We start from the raw sequence: 14,749 nt of genomic DNA, 5'->3' as shown, positions 1-14,749 counted from the left end.
GTGCCCGGTTGGTGTCAAAAGCAGCGGAAAGATCAAGAAGAATGAGAATGGAATATTGACCTCTGGATTTGGTCGTTTCTGAGATGGGCATCCTCAGTTTCCATTATCGCTGTAAACCGGGGACGACCATCTCTAAGGTCAACCTAAATGTTGAGATTTGGGCATCCCCGACCGTATTATCAAAACGAAAGATGGACGCCCATCTTGTTTCGATAATACGGGTTTCCCCGCCCCTTCGCGAGGACATCCTGCGAGGACAGCCTCAGGAAAACTTGGGTGCCCCATTCGATTATGCCCCTCCATGGTACCTTGTATGTCTAAGTGTTTTGAAAATGAGCCCCATTATGGCATAGTAGGCTGCTTACAGTGTCAACACAATATACAGTTAAGCATCTTAATAAACAAAGGTAGAAGTGGAGTTGGAACGTAAAGACAGATAAGATAGAGTTTGCAATATAGCTCTCTCAGCTAAAACTGTTCGGTGAAGAGCATGTGACATTGTTGACAATCTTCAACAGGCAGTTAAAAACTGATTCCACAAAGTGTGATGCTGTTAGTTTGACTTTAGGTGAGGGTACTGATATAAATGATATCTCACATTTAGCATTAATTGCTTGGTTTATTCCTCAGCACACAACACTGATATGGAAGTGGTGTGTGCTGTTTCACCTTTGACTGGAACCATGGGTGTAGTTTGAGGGGGGGTGAGGGGGGCATTGCCCCCCCCCCCCCATACGGCTTGCCACCTCCTGCCCCGAGTGGTGCAGCATCTCCCTCTCTGCTTCCACTCCCTTCCTTGCAGGTTCCGGTATTGCACTCCCCCTCCTCTCCCCTCCCCTACCCCTCCTCTGGTGCTGCAGTCTTCAAGGTGTCTGGTTCAGGGCCAAGGAGGTTGTTCAGGGCCGCCAGCAGTGTTAGCGATGTAAGCATGCTGCCTTCAGCCTTCCCCGGAAGCCTTCTCTCTGCATCATCCTGCCTACACGGGAACAGGAAGTTGCTGCAGAGGAGAGCAGGCCGAAGGCAGCATGCTTACATCACTAACACTGTTTCACCTATGACTGGACAGCCTGAAGACTGCAGTGCCGGAGGCCCCAGGAAAAAAAAGTGCTGCCTGTTTAGGGGGGGGGGGGGGATTTTAAGGAGAGAGAAAAGGCTGTGATTTGGATGAGAAAAAGGTAGAGTGCTGGTGTCAGGCCTAGGGAAGGGGGAGTGAGAAATTGCACTCTCTCCTTGTTAATTCATGTGAATGTGAGAGGAGGCATAATGATAGAAAAATCCTATGCTGCTGGCTCATTTCAGTTTAAGAAATGTATCTTCATTGTTTTGATATGCTGGCTTCATGTTCAGCATTTTGGTCTAGTGCATGTGTGTGGTGTTTTTTTTTAATAACCATAATGAATATGTATGAGATGTATGTATGCAAATGAATATGCTAACATGTGAAGCCACACTCTTTGCCCCCCCCCCCCCCCCACCAAATGGTCAAACTACACCCATGCCGCTGGGTTAGCGCAGGAGCCCTTATCGCCACCTCAATGGGTGGTGGTAAGGGCTCCCCGCCACATGGCCACACAATAAAGAGTTTTCTTACCGCATGACCATGTGTGCCTGGGGGCTTTTTTTACCCGCTGCAGTAAAAAGGGCCCTAGCACATGGGAAAAACGGTTCCCGCCACTAGTGCAGGGCCCTTTTTCCCGCAGCTTGGTAAAAGGACTCCTCAATGAGGGGACCTCCCTACCTTGACCTATGCCCAGAATGTTGAGGAATCCCTTTCTTTTGGGTGCCTTGGAAGGGGAGAAGTGCCATCTCATCCCTCACCTTAGGCATCAGCCTTGACCTGCCACTGTCCAGCATGCCGGGCTTTTGGTGCAGGATCTAAGAGCATTCCTCTCTTCCCCAGTCCCTGGGTGGATTTGCACTTTGGGGTCCACTCTCCACACAGTTCTGGGCTCTTGACTATTCTGGGAGGCAGGAAAAGGGGAAACTTCCACTTCCTCTGTCCTTGGGTTGTGCTTAAACTGGGCTAGCACTCAACCTCCACTCCTTTTTATTTATTTTTTATTTATTGCACTTGTATCCCACATTTTCCCACCTATTTGCAGGCTCAATGTGGCTTACAAAGACCTGTTATGGCATCACCATTTTAGGGTACAAAAGATACAATTGATGTTACAAAGATATCAAGGATAGCAAGGCGATATAGTCAAGCACTTATAACAGAAGACAGTCAGAATAAGGGAGGAGTGGTGGAGTGTTGTGGCTAATTATGGATTGTCGTGGTAAGCTTTGTTGAAGAGATAGGTTTTCAAAGATTTGCGAAAGTCAATTATTTAGTTGATTGTTTTCAAATGCCTTGGTAGTGCATTCCATAGCTGCGTGCTCATGTAGGAGAAGCTGGACGCATGTGTTAATTTGTATTTTAATCCTTTGCAGCTGGGGAAGTGCAGATTAAGAAAAGTGCGGGCAGATCTTTTAGCGTTTCTGGGTGGAAGGTCCACGAGATCTAGCATGTATGACGGGGCGTCTCCGTAAATGATTTTATGAACAATCGTGCAAATCATTTATCCACAACCTAGAATAGTATTTAGGAACCACTGTATCACAAGCCCTATGCTCTCTGTCTCAGCTCAACAGAAAAGAGGAAAGAAAGACCCTTTTCTCTCCACAATTTGACTTTTATGATCTTTGGAACTTCTGCCCCTGGTTTCTCTTTACAAGGAGCCCACCGAGAATATTCCTGAAAGCATATTAAACTATACTACTGCAAGGAATGTTTACCCCTGGCTGATCAGAACAAGAAAAATGTATATAAACACATATACAATCAGGACCTGTTAGCAGGTACAGACTCACACATATCAAGCCGCAAGCCGCAGCCCTGACCCCTCCTCTAGCATGGTCTTCCTGTTACCATAGTAACCAGTACATGAAGGTTTGGAGAACTGGTGATTGCTAAAAAGTCCTGCACAGATTTTCTCTTCTCTGTCTGCTCCTGCTGCACTACAGCTTTTTTTCATACACAAACTTTGAGTTCATTGTATTGTACTATAAATGCATGCGCACTTAACATCAAGAATCCACAAATCCTATATAATAATCTCACCTCCAACGTTCTATCTTGCTGCCTGTGTCCGTGGCTTTCTTCGCAGTTGGTCTGCTAGGCTCCGTAGATCAGGCTGACGTCACGTAGAACGCCAGAGCCGGAGGAGGAGGGGCGAAAGGGGCAGGGCACAGGGGCGGAGGTGGAGCTTGAAAGAAACAGAAGCGTTGAGAGGTGGAGTAGCTGACAGCATCCCGACCAATGGCAGGGAAAGAAAGGTCGGAGTCCTCCTTGGGCATCAGTGGAGGGGGCAGAGCCATGGAGAATGTGCTGCTGTGCTGAGCCAGCGCACGGGTGCGCTCGTGCATTCCTGTGCTGGGCGCGGGGGAGGGGGGACCTCAGGAGTCGGAGCGGTGCAAAAGAGGAGGAAAGCAGGCAACAGCCACGGCTGCCTCTCCGGGCCCCATGGGAGGGTGTATGGGCAGACGCAACGACTCCTCGGGAGGGATGGAGCTTGAAACTCAGAGGGAGGGAGCCTGAAACTCGGAGGGAGGGAGGGGGGACCCTGAGGGAGGGGACCCTGACACTCGGAGGGAGGGAGGGGGACCTTGAAAGTCGGAGGGAGAGGGGACCATGAAAGTCGGAAGGACCCTAAAAGTCAGTGGGAGGGGGGGACCCTGAAAGTCGGAGGCAGGGAGGGAGAGAGGGAGGGAGGGGATAACCCTGAAAGTCAGTGGGAGGGAGGGATGAAGGGAATGACCCTGAAAGTCGGAGGAAGGGAGGGAGGGAGGGAACGACCCTGGAACTGGGAGGAAGGGGGGAGGGAAGGAAGGGAGGGAGGGAAGGAATGGAGGGGGAGGGGGAAGGAAGGGGGAGGGAGGGGGAAGGAAGGGGGAGGGAGGGGGAAGGGAGGGGGGCCCCTGGTACACACTCTCATTCTCACACACACACACACCCTCCCTCTCTCTCTCACAGACACACTCGCACCCAGTCTCATTCTCTCTCTCTCTCTCTCTCTCTCTCACAGACACACTTGCATCCAGTCTCACTCTCTCTTTGTCACACACACACACTCGCACATTCACTCTCTCTCTCTCACACACACACACACACACAGTCACTCTCACACACATTCTCTCAAACATACATACTCCGAAGAAAACCTTGCTAGCGCCCGTTTCATTTGTGTCAGAAGCGGGCCTTTTTTACTAGTATTAAATAATATTAAATATCTACTCTGGAATGGGAAAAAAAACCCTTGAAAAGACTGATTTTTTCCTTAAATTCACAAGATCCAATGTAATCAAAGGCAGATGTCTATAATCTTAATGACAGGGTATGCTTTCTTTAATTCCTACCAACAGGAAACTATTCTACACATCATAACACGACAATAATCATGACTGTATATTACCTGACCATGTACAGTAGTATCCTGTGCTACGCTACACTTATTTGGAATTAAACAAAACAAAATACATTGACATAAAAATATTTTTTCACAAAGAAATGTTCAAAATAATAATAAGAAAACTGAAAAAAAAAAAACTGTTTTTGCACCTGGTTCATAGACCCAATGAAATTTATCCATGGATCCCAGGTTTAAAAATTCTGGTCTAAGTCCCAAGTTAAGGGGTCCTTTTACTAAGCCATGGTAAAAAGTGGCCTACAGTAGTGCAAGTGCGTCTTTTGGGTGCACGCTGGGGCCTTTTATTAAGGGGCCAGAAAATGGACATGCGCTAAAAATGAAACCAGCGCATATCCATTTTCGGCCTGAGACCTTACCGCCACCCGTTGGCCTAGCGGCAAGGTGTCACACACTACCCATAAGGTAAGCATGCAGCGCATGCCAACTGTTGTTTACTGCCGGGTAAGCGCCCAACCCAGGATTCAGCGCACGCCAAATTTGGAATTACCGCTCGGCTCATGCGCTAACCGGGCGATTGTGCTGATTTGGCATGTGCTCTTCGCACGTAGGCCCTCCCACGCCTTTGTAAAAGGACCCCTAAGTGTGTTATCTTAGCCTTCTGGATGAGGTTGAGAACTTGTATAAAATGGATGGTTAATACCCTGCCACCTAACCCCATTAGTGAATTGAAACTCTATAGACCCCAACCAAACTTTGAAGGTTAAGCTACAGTTTTAAAAAGATAAATACAATGCGCATTAGTGCCTTCAAGCTTGCCAGATAAATGCATACTCGATGTATCCAGTTCAAAGCAGAGAGCCTGGAAATCATTAAAATGAAATTAGAACAGCTATAGCATATCTAAATATGAAAACAATACATTTTATGAAATACAATTAGCATCACTGTAGAAACACTATCAGACAATGTAATCAGACTAATACTTGGATTTCTCAAACCAATATCCTCTCAGCCCTCATGATAATTTGAAGTCTGAGGAGTAATCAGGAAATGCATCATTCTAGAATATTTCTTCCTTTATCACTGTTGCATTTCAGAAAGACTAAAATATCTTTATGCCTACTATGTTGTGTCTGTTCATGTAGATAAGCACAAATAACTGATTATTTTGAACTCCCCGGTGGGAATCCGAAGACCACTGAGATCCAAACAGATTATGAAGAATTTAGTCTAGACATCAGTATCTCAATTTAAATTTGTGGTAAACAGCTCTTCATAGAATCTAAAGAGTAGTGTTTAAAAGGGATTCAGTTCAATATAGAGCTTATATGAACAGCTTTTTATCATGCATTTTATAAAGCTTTGCAGAATATTCAGTCATCAAGTTTTACATCCCACTGTTGACTATAACAGTCTGCCCATGAGCCAGTGTGGAAGTTCATATTAGCCAGTATTGCCAACAGGATATCAGACATGTAAAACTGTTATCCCTGGCACAATACCAGACATTTTTATTTCATTTTGATAGGTGACCCATTGAAAGGGTCATAAAAATACTGAATTGGGCCCTTGATATCAGTGGACCAACAGTCAGTAAAAAAAAAAAAGAAAAAAAAGGTATTCTACACACCATTTTGAATTTATTTAAATATAACACATACTATATGCTTGGCCATTCTTATAATCACAAAACGATCAGCGACACTTACAAAATATTGGTAGCACTCAAAAAGAAGCCATATGTTGTTCTATATTAATGTCCCATTTCTCAAAAACATGCACAATTGGGGGGGGGACAACTTATCAAGCTATGTTAGATTTTTAATTCGTGTTAGTTGCCCCTTAATGCGACTTAAAGGGTCCTAACACAGCTTTGCTTAGTTTACCATAGTGATATTTAAGTTGCTGTGGGTCACGTGGAGGGGCATTTTCGAAAGGGACGTCCAAGTTGCGATTTGGATGTCCTTACAAAACGGTGAAATCCAGGGGCGGAAAAACCCGTATTTTAGAAACAAGATGGACGTTCATCTTTCATTTCAAAGATACTGTCAGAGACGTCCAAATCCTTAAATTTGGACGTCCCTAGATTTGTAAGTCCCTAGACATGGACGTTTCCGACTTTCGGCGATTTTTGTAACCAAAGTCGTCCGTGTCAAAAACGTCCTAATGCAAGCCATTTGGGCGTGGGAGGAGCCAGCATTTCTAGTGCACTGGCCCCCTGACATTCCAGGACACCAACCAGGCACTCCAGGGGGCACTGCAGTGGACTTCATAAATTGCTCCCAGGAACATAGCTCCCCTACCTTGTGTGCTTAGCCCCCAAAACCCACCACCCACAAATGTACAACACTACCATAGCCCTTATGGGTGAAGGGGGCACCTATATATGGGTACAGGGGTTTGTGGTGGGCTCTGGAGAGCTCGCTGTTTCCTCCAAAAATGTAACAGGTGGGGGGGTATGAGCCTGGATCCGCCTGTCTGAAGTGCACTGCAGTACCCACTAAAACTGCTCCAGGGACCTGCATGCGCTGTCATGGACCTGAGAATGACATCTGAGGCTGGCATAGAGACTGGCACGACATATTTTTAAAGATGTTTTTTGAGGGGGGGGGTTAGTGGCTACTGGGGGAGGAATGGGAGGTCTTCCCTGATTCTGTCCAGTGGTCATCTGGTCATTTCTGGCACCTTTTTGTGCCTTATTCGTAATAAAAACACATCCGGGTGAAAACGTCCAAGTGTTCGTCAGGGACGTCCTTGTTTTTTTCGATTATGGGTCAAAGACGTTCAAGTGTTAGGCACGCCCAAGTACCGCCTTCACCACGCCTCCGACACACACCCTTGAACTTTGGAAGTCCTTATGATGGACTGCAGTTGGAGGCATCCTAAATCGGATTTCAATTATACCGATTTGGACATCTCTGGGAGAAGGACGTTCATCTTCCGATTTATGTCAAAAGATGGACGTCCTTCTCTTTCGAAAATGAGCCCAATAGTAACAAGATGCAAGCATGCAAATACATGTTTTGCATCTCATTACTATGTAAATGCTATAATGCAACTTGGAGTGATGTACCGCGAGTCATATTGGGGTCCATAAATCATGATAAAATAACCCCAACTTTTAACAAAGCAATGCAGATTTAGCAGTAGTTGCTCTATGAGATGATTCCTTTGACTGTATCCTTAATATGTTGGACATTAAAGAGCCCTTTTACAAAGTTGTGGTAAGTATTATCACATGCTTACCACAGCAAAAATGGCTTACCGTGGGGCATGCTTAGGTGTCTCATGGTAAGTCTGCATTGGGCATGTGCTACCCACTTGCCAAAAAATAAAATAAATATTTTGGCATAGGGGCGTGTCTGGGGCCGGAGAGTGGACAGCTACATTGCCACACACGCTAACCAATTAGCATAGATTTAGTGCCTGAGTCCCTATTACCTACAAAACAGGTGGCAGTAGGAGCTCATGAGCTAATGGGCATGTGCTAATGGGAACATTAGCAGGTGAAGAGAATCAAAAAGATACCAAACCATATAAAACAACAAAAAAATTCTCTATAATCAAAACTGTGAGCAGTAGGAAAAATTAAATAATAAACAAGGAGGAAAAAGTCTCAAGAAGCTCCCAGCTACAAGCTGAAAGAGCAGGACTTCTTCATCAGCAGCAGTAAAAAACCTCCTTGGTAATTTCAATCACAAAAATTTTTAAATTAAACAAAAGCAAACATCAAAAATAACAGCTTTCAGTTCTTAGCTGCGGAGTCTCTTCCTTCCAACTATAACAGAGCAGCCCATGACCAATAGTGGCCAGTGTTTCATGAAGCTGCGTCAGGGTCAATCGGTCAAAAAGTCTACAAGAAAGAAAAGAGAATAGTAAACATACACTCCAAAATTTCATAATGTTTCCTTCGACCCATAATTGCTTACTTCAACTCCGTTCACGAACAGATGGAACTCTGGAGACACTCTCCTGGAACAATGGTGATCCCTCTAAATAGCCTGTGGATGATGTCAGATGCCTAAAGAGGCAGCAGCCAATCAACAAATGGCGCCAACTAAAAAATTAAAAATAAGACAAACAATTTTTTAAAAAAATCAGAAAAAAATGACACCATTCTAGTTTGGCATTTAGACCTTGCAGGGTCAATTAATTCAATCTAAAAATCCACTGTTGCTTTTTTTGTAACAATAAACGGCGCCTATCTCCACCTCTCTCTAACACATTAACTTGTTGTAGTACTAGACACAGTAGCATCTCAAACAAATGCTGATTGGCAACACAGTGAATCGTCAAGGGTGACGTCGTCTTCTGGGTCTTAATGGCAGTCTTATGCTCCACCAGTCGCATATACAATTGTTGAGATGTCTGCCCCACATATAGCTTTTCACACGGGCAGATAATGCAGTAAATAACATGGTCAGATCTAGAAGTTGTGTTGACAAAAAGAGTAAATTCTTTTTTGGTGGAGGGGTCTTTAAACACTTTTGTTTCCAACATGTTGGGGCACATGCCACACTCATTATACTTCCTATGTCCTTCAAATACTTGCATATCAGAACCGATCACAGGCAACACAGAAGGGCATAAGAGCTCTTTCAAATTATTGCCTCTACTAAAGGCAAACCGCACTCTAGACTGAGAAAAGGCAGGTACCACCCAAAAATGTTCACTGTTCAATGTGATGAAATGGAAATAACTTACTTAGATGTAAGAAATATGATTATTTTAACACCGCGGTGTATCGTAAACATAGTGATGTAAACACATTTTTGGATTACTCTAGCTGTCATACAAAAGCTCTTAAGGATAGCCTTCCTTTTTCACAGCTCTTAAGATATCAACGGATCTGCTCAGAAGAAAGAGAGTTTCATTCTCAAGCTCATTGCCTTTGTGAGCGGCTTCGGGACCGAGGGTACCCTAAGAAGGTAGTTTCAAATGTCTATCATAGGGCTAAATATAGCAATAGAGATCTTCTTGTACTGCCCCAATCTCAAGATGGTGAGGAAGACAATTATGTTTAGACTTGTGTGTTTAACATATTTATAAATGACCTAGAGATGGGACTAATTAGTGAGGTAAATTCGCTGATGACACAAAGTTATTCAAAGTCGTTAAATCGCGGGAGGATTTTGAAAAATTACAAGAGAACCTTACAAGACTGGGAGACTGGGCGTCTAAATGGCAGATGACGTTTAATGTGAGCAAGTGCAAAGTGATGCATGTGGGAAAGAGGAACCTGAATTATAGCTACGTCATGCAAGGTTCCACGTTAGGAGTCACAGACCAAGAAAGGGATCTGGGTGTTGTCATTGATACGTTGAAACCTTCTGCTCAGTGTGCTGCTGCAGCTAAGAAAGCAAATAGAATGTTAGGTATTATTAGGAAAGGAATGGAAAACAAAAATGAGGATCTTATAATGCCTTTGTATCGCTCCATGGTGCAACCTCACCTCGAATATTGTGTTCAATTCTGGTCGCCGCAGCTTAAAAAAGATATAGTGGAATTAGAAAAAGTACAGAGAAGGGCGACAAAAATGATAAAGGGGATGGGATGACTTCCCTATGAGGAAAGGCTAAAGCGGCTAGGGCTCTTCAGCTCGGAGAAAAGGCGGCTGAGAGGAGATATGATAGAGGTCTATAAAATAATGAGTGGAGTTGAATGGGTAGATGTGAAGCGTCTGTTTATGCTTTCCGAAAATACTAGGACTAGGGGGCATGTGATGAAGCTACAATGTAGTAAATTGAAAATGAATCGGAGAAAAATTTTCTGCACTCAACGTGTAATTAAACTCTGGAATTCATTGCCAGAGAATGTGGTAAATGTGGTTAGCTTAGCGGAGTTTAAAAAAGGTTTGGACAGCTTCCTAAAGGAAACGTCCATAGACCATTATTAAATGGACTTGAGGAAAATCCACTATTTCTGGGATAAGCAGTATAGAATGTTTTGTACTTTTTGGGGATCTTTCATAGGCACCCGGTATAAGAGGCTTGGAGAGGCTAAGCCTCCCCCCTGCTGCAGCAGAATGGATCAGCTATGGAGTCCAGCTGCTCTGAGGGGATTAAATTGTTGATTTACCTCCATCCTCACAACAGGAGCTGCAGTGAAAGCCCTCTAGCAGTTGTAGAAATTGGTTTATGGTTTGTTTACCTTCCTGCTGGGAAAGCAGGGGGGGGGGGTGGCTGGAGGTGTCCTGGGTTGCCAGGGAGATATTTAAGGAGGATGACTTCCTGACCTGCACTGAGGACAGATAGCAGCAGAACGGATACTGGGCCAGCATGATCAGAAAAAGTCACCAGACAACAAAGGTAGAAAAGATCATTTTATTTTCATTATAGTGTTTGGAATATGTCCACTTTGAGAATCAGGTGCTCAACATTAAAGGTTTATATGTATTTACTTATTTATAGCATTTTATCCCACATTAAACATGAATTAGGGTGTTTTGTGGCTCTACATGAGAATTGTGATGATATGATCCCTTGTTTCATATTGTTGACAGTCTGCATTTTCCGTATGGGTGGTATATTGGTGTATTAGGTCTGCCCAGTGTAATATTTATGGTACAGTAAGGTTCTGAGTGTGTTTTTGGACAAAGTTGTGCATAGTGTTTTGCAGTTGAGCAATTGTGGTTAGAATATGCTTTGAGTAACCACTTTATTCTTTGACATATGATACATATCTAATATCTAAATTTAATAAAAGGTATTAATTGTGACTTTTATTTTTATTTATTTATTTTTTCTGCGTGTTATCAGACAATTATGGATTTAAGCTCCACCCCTGGCCCCACCCCTAACCCTGCCCCATTTAGCCTCCCCAAACAGTTGGGCCACCGACCGCCTATGGGATCTTTCTAGGTATTTGTGACCTGGATTGTCCACTGTTGGAAACAGAATACTGGGCTTGATGGACCTTTGGACTTTCCCAGTATGGCAATACTTATGTACTTATGAGATACACCTCTAAGGCTTGGAATGTGACACACATACTTAAAAGACACTGGAACATGTTGAGGACTTTACCTGTCGTCTCTCAGTCTAGAGTGCGGCATACCACTGGTAACATCCTTTTCCTCAGAATGAGCTCCATTTACCACTACCCTCTGTCGCCTTCCACTCAACCAGTTCCTAACCCAGTCAGTCACTTTAGGGCCCATACCAAGGGCACTCAGTTTATTTATTAGTTGTCTATGTGGAACCATGTCAATGTCTTTGCTAAAATCTAAACACACCATATCTAATGCTCTCCCTCGATCCAAATGTCTGGTCACCCAGTCAAAAAAATAAAATCATATTTGTTTGACAAGGCCTTCCTCTAGTGAAACTATGTTTCCTCGATTCCTGTAATTCATTGGATTCCAAAAACTTTACAATTCTCTGTTTTAAAAGTGTTCCAATTAATTTACATAACACAGAAGTCAGACTTACTGGCCTGTATTTCCCAACCTCCACTTTTGTGGAGGGGACCACATCTGTTCTTCTCCAGCCAACTCTACAGAATCATTGAAAAGGTCAGCCAGTAGAGCTGCTAGAACTTCCCTAAGTTCCTTCAGTACCCTCAGATGTATGCCATCTGGCTCCATCAATTTGTCCACCTTTAGTTTAGCCAGCCTCTCACAACCACAGTCCTCTGAAGATTGTTCATAGACTACTACCCCTCTATTATTATATTTGTATATCTTCTGAGGTTCTTCTCCCATCCCTTTAGCTGCGAACACAGAACAGAAATATGTGTTAAGCAATTGTGTGTTATCTCTAGTAACTTCTACATATTCCTCCCCTTCACCTTTGAGTCTAACAGTGACACTTTTTCAAGTCCTCTTATCACTAACATATCTAAAAAATGTCTTATCTCCCCCATTTTACCAGATTAGCTATTATGTTTTTCTTCCATTTCCATCTTTTCTTTCCTGACTACCCTACCAGCTTCTCTTAGCTTTTCCAGATATTGTTGCCTATCTTCCTCTGTCTGTGATCTCTGTAGTTTATAAAGGCTGACTTCTTTTTCTTTACCTTTTCAGCCACTACTTTTGAGAACCAAAGCAGCCCCCTTTTCCACTTTTATTTATTTTCCTTATAAAAAAAAGGTTGTTGCCCTTACAATAGCTCCTTTCAATTTTCCCACTGATTTTGAAATGTTTCCAGATGTTCCCATGCAGATGATAATTCCTTGAGGTAATCCCTCATCTGAATGAAGTTAGTTTTTTAAAGTCTAGAACCTTCACTTTTGAATGAACCCTCTCTACACCTATTTTAATATTAAACCACACCATCTGGTAATCACTGGATGCCATAAGATCACCTACTGTAACGTCTGGAACACTCTCCTCATTAGTAAACACTAACTCCAGTATGGCCCCATCCCGCGTTTGATCCATTACCAACTTCTGGAATAGTACCTCTGTAATGAATCCAGGATCTCCTTGCTTCTAAAAGATCACACAATAGAGATACCTCAATCAATATCTGGCATAATAAAATCACCTATTAATAGTACTTCTCCTTTCATATATTTTGAATGTCTTCAATTAAATCTCTGTCCACTTTCGTCTGTGAAGGAGGCCTGTATATCACACCAGTGTAACTACATTTACCATTCCCTCTTTCCAGATTGACGCACAGTGCCTTTTCCTTACCGTGTAGGTTCTGCAATTGTGTAGCTTAAATATTATCTTTAACATATAATGCCACTCTCTCTCCCTTTCTTACTACCTTGTCTTTCCTGAATAAATCCCAGGCATGGTTCTCTGTGAACCGTGTCTCTGTGATTGCCACTAAATCCAAATCAGCCTCTTTCATCACAGCCTCAAAATCTAAAAGCTTATTTCCTATACTTCAGGCATTAGTATATACTGTTCCCAGTCATTGCCCCTTTTCCCATTTATGTAGAGGTATTTAGTGCTTCACTTACCTGAGGGCTTTTACTTGCCTGGGGGTCTTGACCACCCTACCCCAACAAACAAGCCCAGTCAGAAACCACATGACACTGTGCTTTTTATTTTGCTGCCCCTGCCTTATTGAACTCCCACCCACTATCAATTTACATGGAACCCTCGCTGAAGAACTTTAAAATCACTCTGAAAATTTGACCTGTTTGCTCAGTAATGAAGAAATCTGACCACCTTTCACACTCCCGAAGACTCCCCTGTGAAACTCCACAGGGTTCCCCACTGTCTCCCTTGTTTTACAGTATTGATACAACATTATTTTCCTATGCTGAAGATATCTTTTTGCTTTTTACTACTACTCTTATAGATAGTTGTTTGATTTCCTCTAAAATGTCTGATTGTATTACTAATTTAAATGATTGGGCTAATTCTCATAGACTCAAAAATACTTTTAAAACAAATGTTCTCTGGTTTAAAAAGAATAAACGGTTTTAAAAGAATAAACAACTGATACCAGTCTGTATTACATTAAGGTCTGGTGAGATCATGCCAGTCCAAAAATCCATTAAGATATTGGGTATTGTTTTAGACTCTTCATATAGATTCAGAATTTATCCAGATAAGTTTTTTTTATATTGCACAATTTGAGAGTACTATTTTATAAGGAAAGTTTTACTAGGCTAACACAGCAATTCATTCTATCACAGTTAGATTACTGTAATGCCATTTACACATGTTTAACGAGCAAAAACTGCAAACGTTACAGCTACTGCAGTACACAAAAAAAGCACAAAAGGGCCCCAGAACTGGAAACAATGATGTAATCTTTAATGGACTGGATCTGACACGGGCCGTGTTTCAGCACACAACAGCCCCTGCCTCAGGGGTCAGCATCGATCTCCTTAGGTATATTAAAGGAGAACGGAGTACCCCTGTGTGTAAAATTGCCAATTATCAAGCAGATTACATCGTTGCTTTCAACCGCTTAACTCGTAGTTCAAAAGAACTGCCAAAACTACTTTGCTTTATGTATGTTTGGACCCTCTCTGTTTTTGCTGTCTACAGCTACTCCAGAATATTTCTCAAGAATGATTTTTAAACAATCTGTGTATGCATGTGACTCCTTTACTGATAGTTCTTCATTGATTACCGATAAGTGCGTGAATAGAGTTTGAGCTGGCTTGCCACATATTTAAAATTTTATATGGTCTTGGATCAGTTTATTTAAACAATCTAATCTCTTTTAGAAATAGGGGGTCCTTTATATGGGACTCTATATCATTTTTCTCTTAACGTTTCATTATTTAAAAATGTATCATCAAGAAGGGCTCTTGAAACATCTTTTTCCTATCAAGTCGTGTTGCTCTGGAATGCATTACCAACTCAGATAAATCTCAGTCATGTATAGCTTGTTCCAGTGCTCCTTAAGGACGTATCTCTTCGAGAAATA

General features: G+C 42.7%; 1 protein-coding gene across 2 annotated transcripts in view; it reads left to right on the top strand.

Annotated features, from left to right (window-relative positions):
* CALCR (calcitonin receptor) overlaps window positions 1-14,749 on the top strand; it is a 414,614-nt gene that overhangs the window by 336,008 nt on the left and 63,857 nt on the right. The gene's annotated exons all lie outside the window — the stretch shown is intronic.

The sequence above is a fragment of the Microcaecilia unicolor genome, chromosome 1 (genome assembly GCF_901765095.1).
Source record: "Microcaecilia unicolor chromosome 1, aMicUni1.1, whole genome shotgun sequence".
NCBI classification, from domain to species: domain Eukaryota; kingdom Metazoa; phylum Chordata; class Amphibia; order Gymnophiona; family Siphonopidae; genus Microcaecilia; species Microcaecilia unicolor.
The sequence above is the reverse complement of the archived record's forward strand: the minus strand, read 5'-3'. Positions and strand labels throughout refer to the sequence as shown.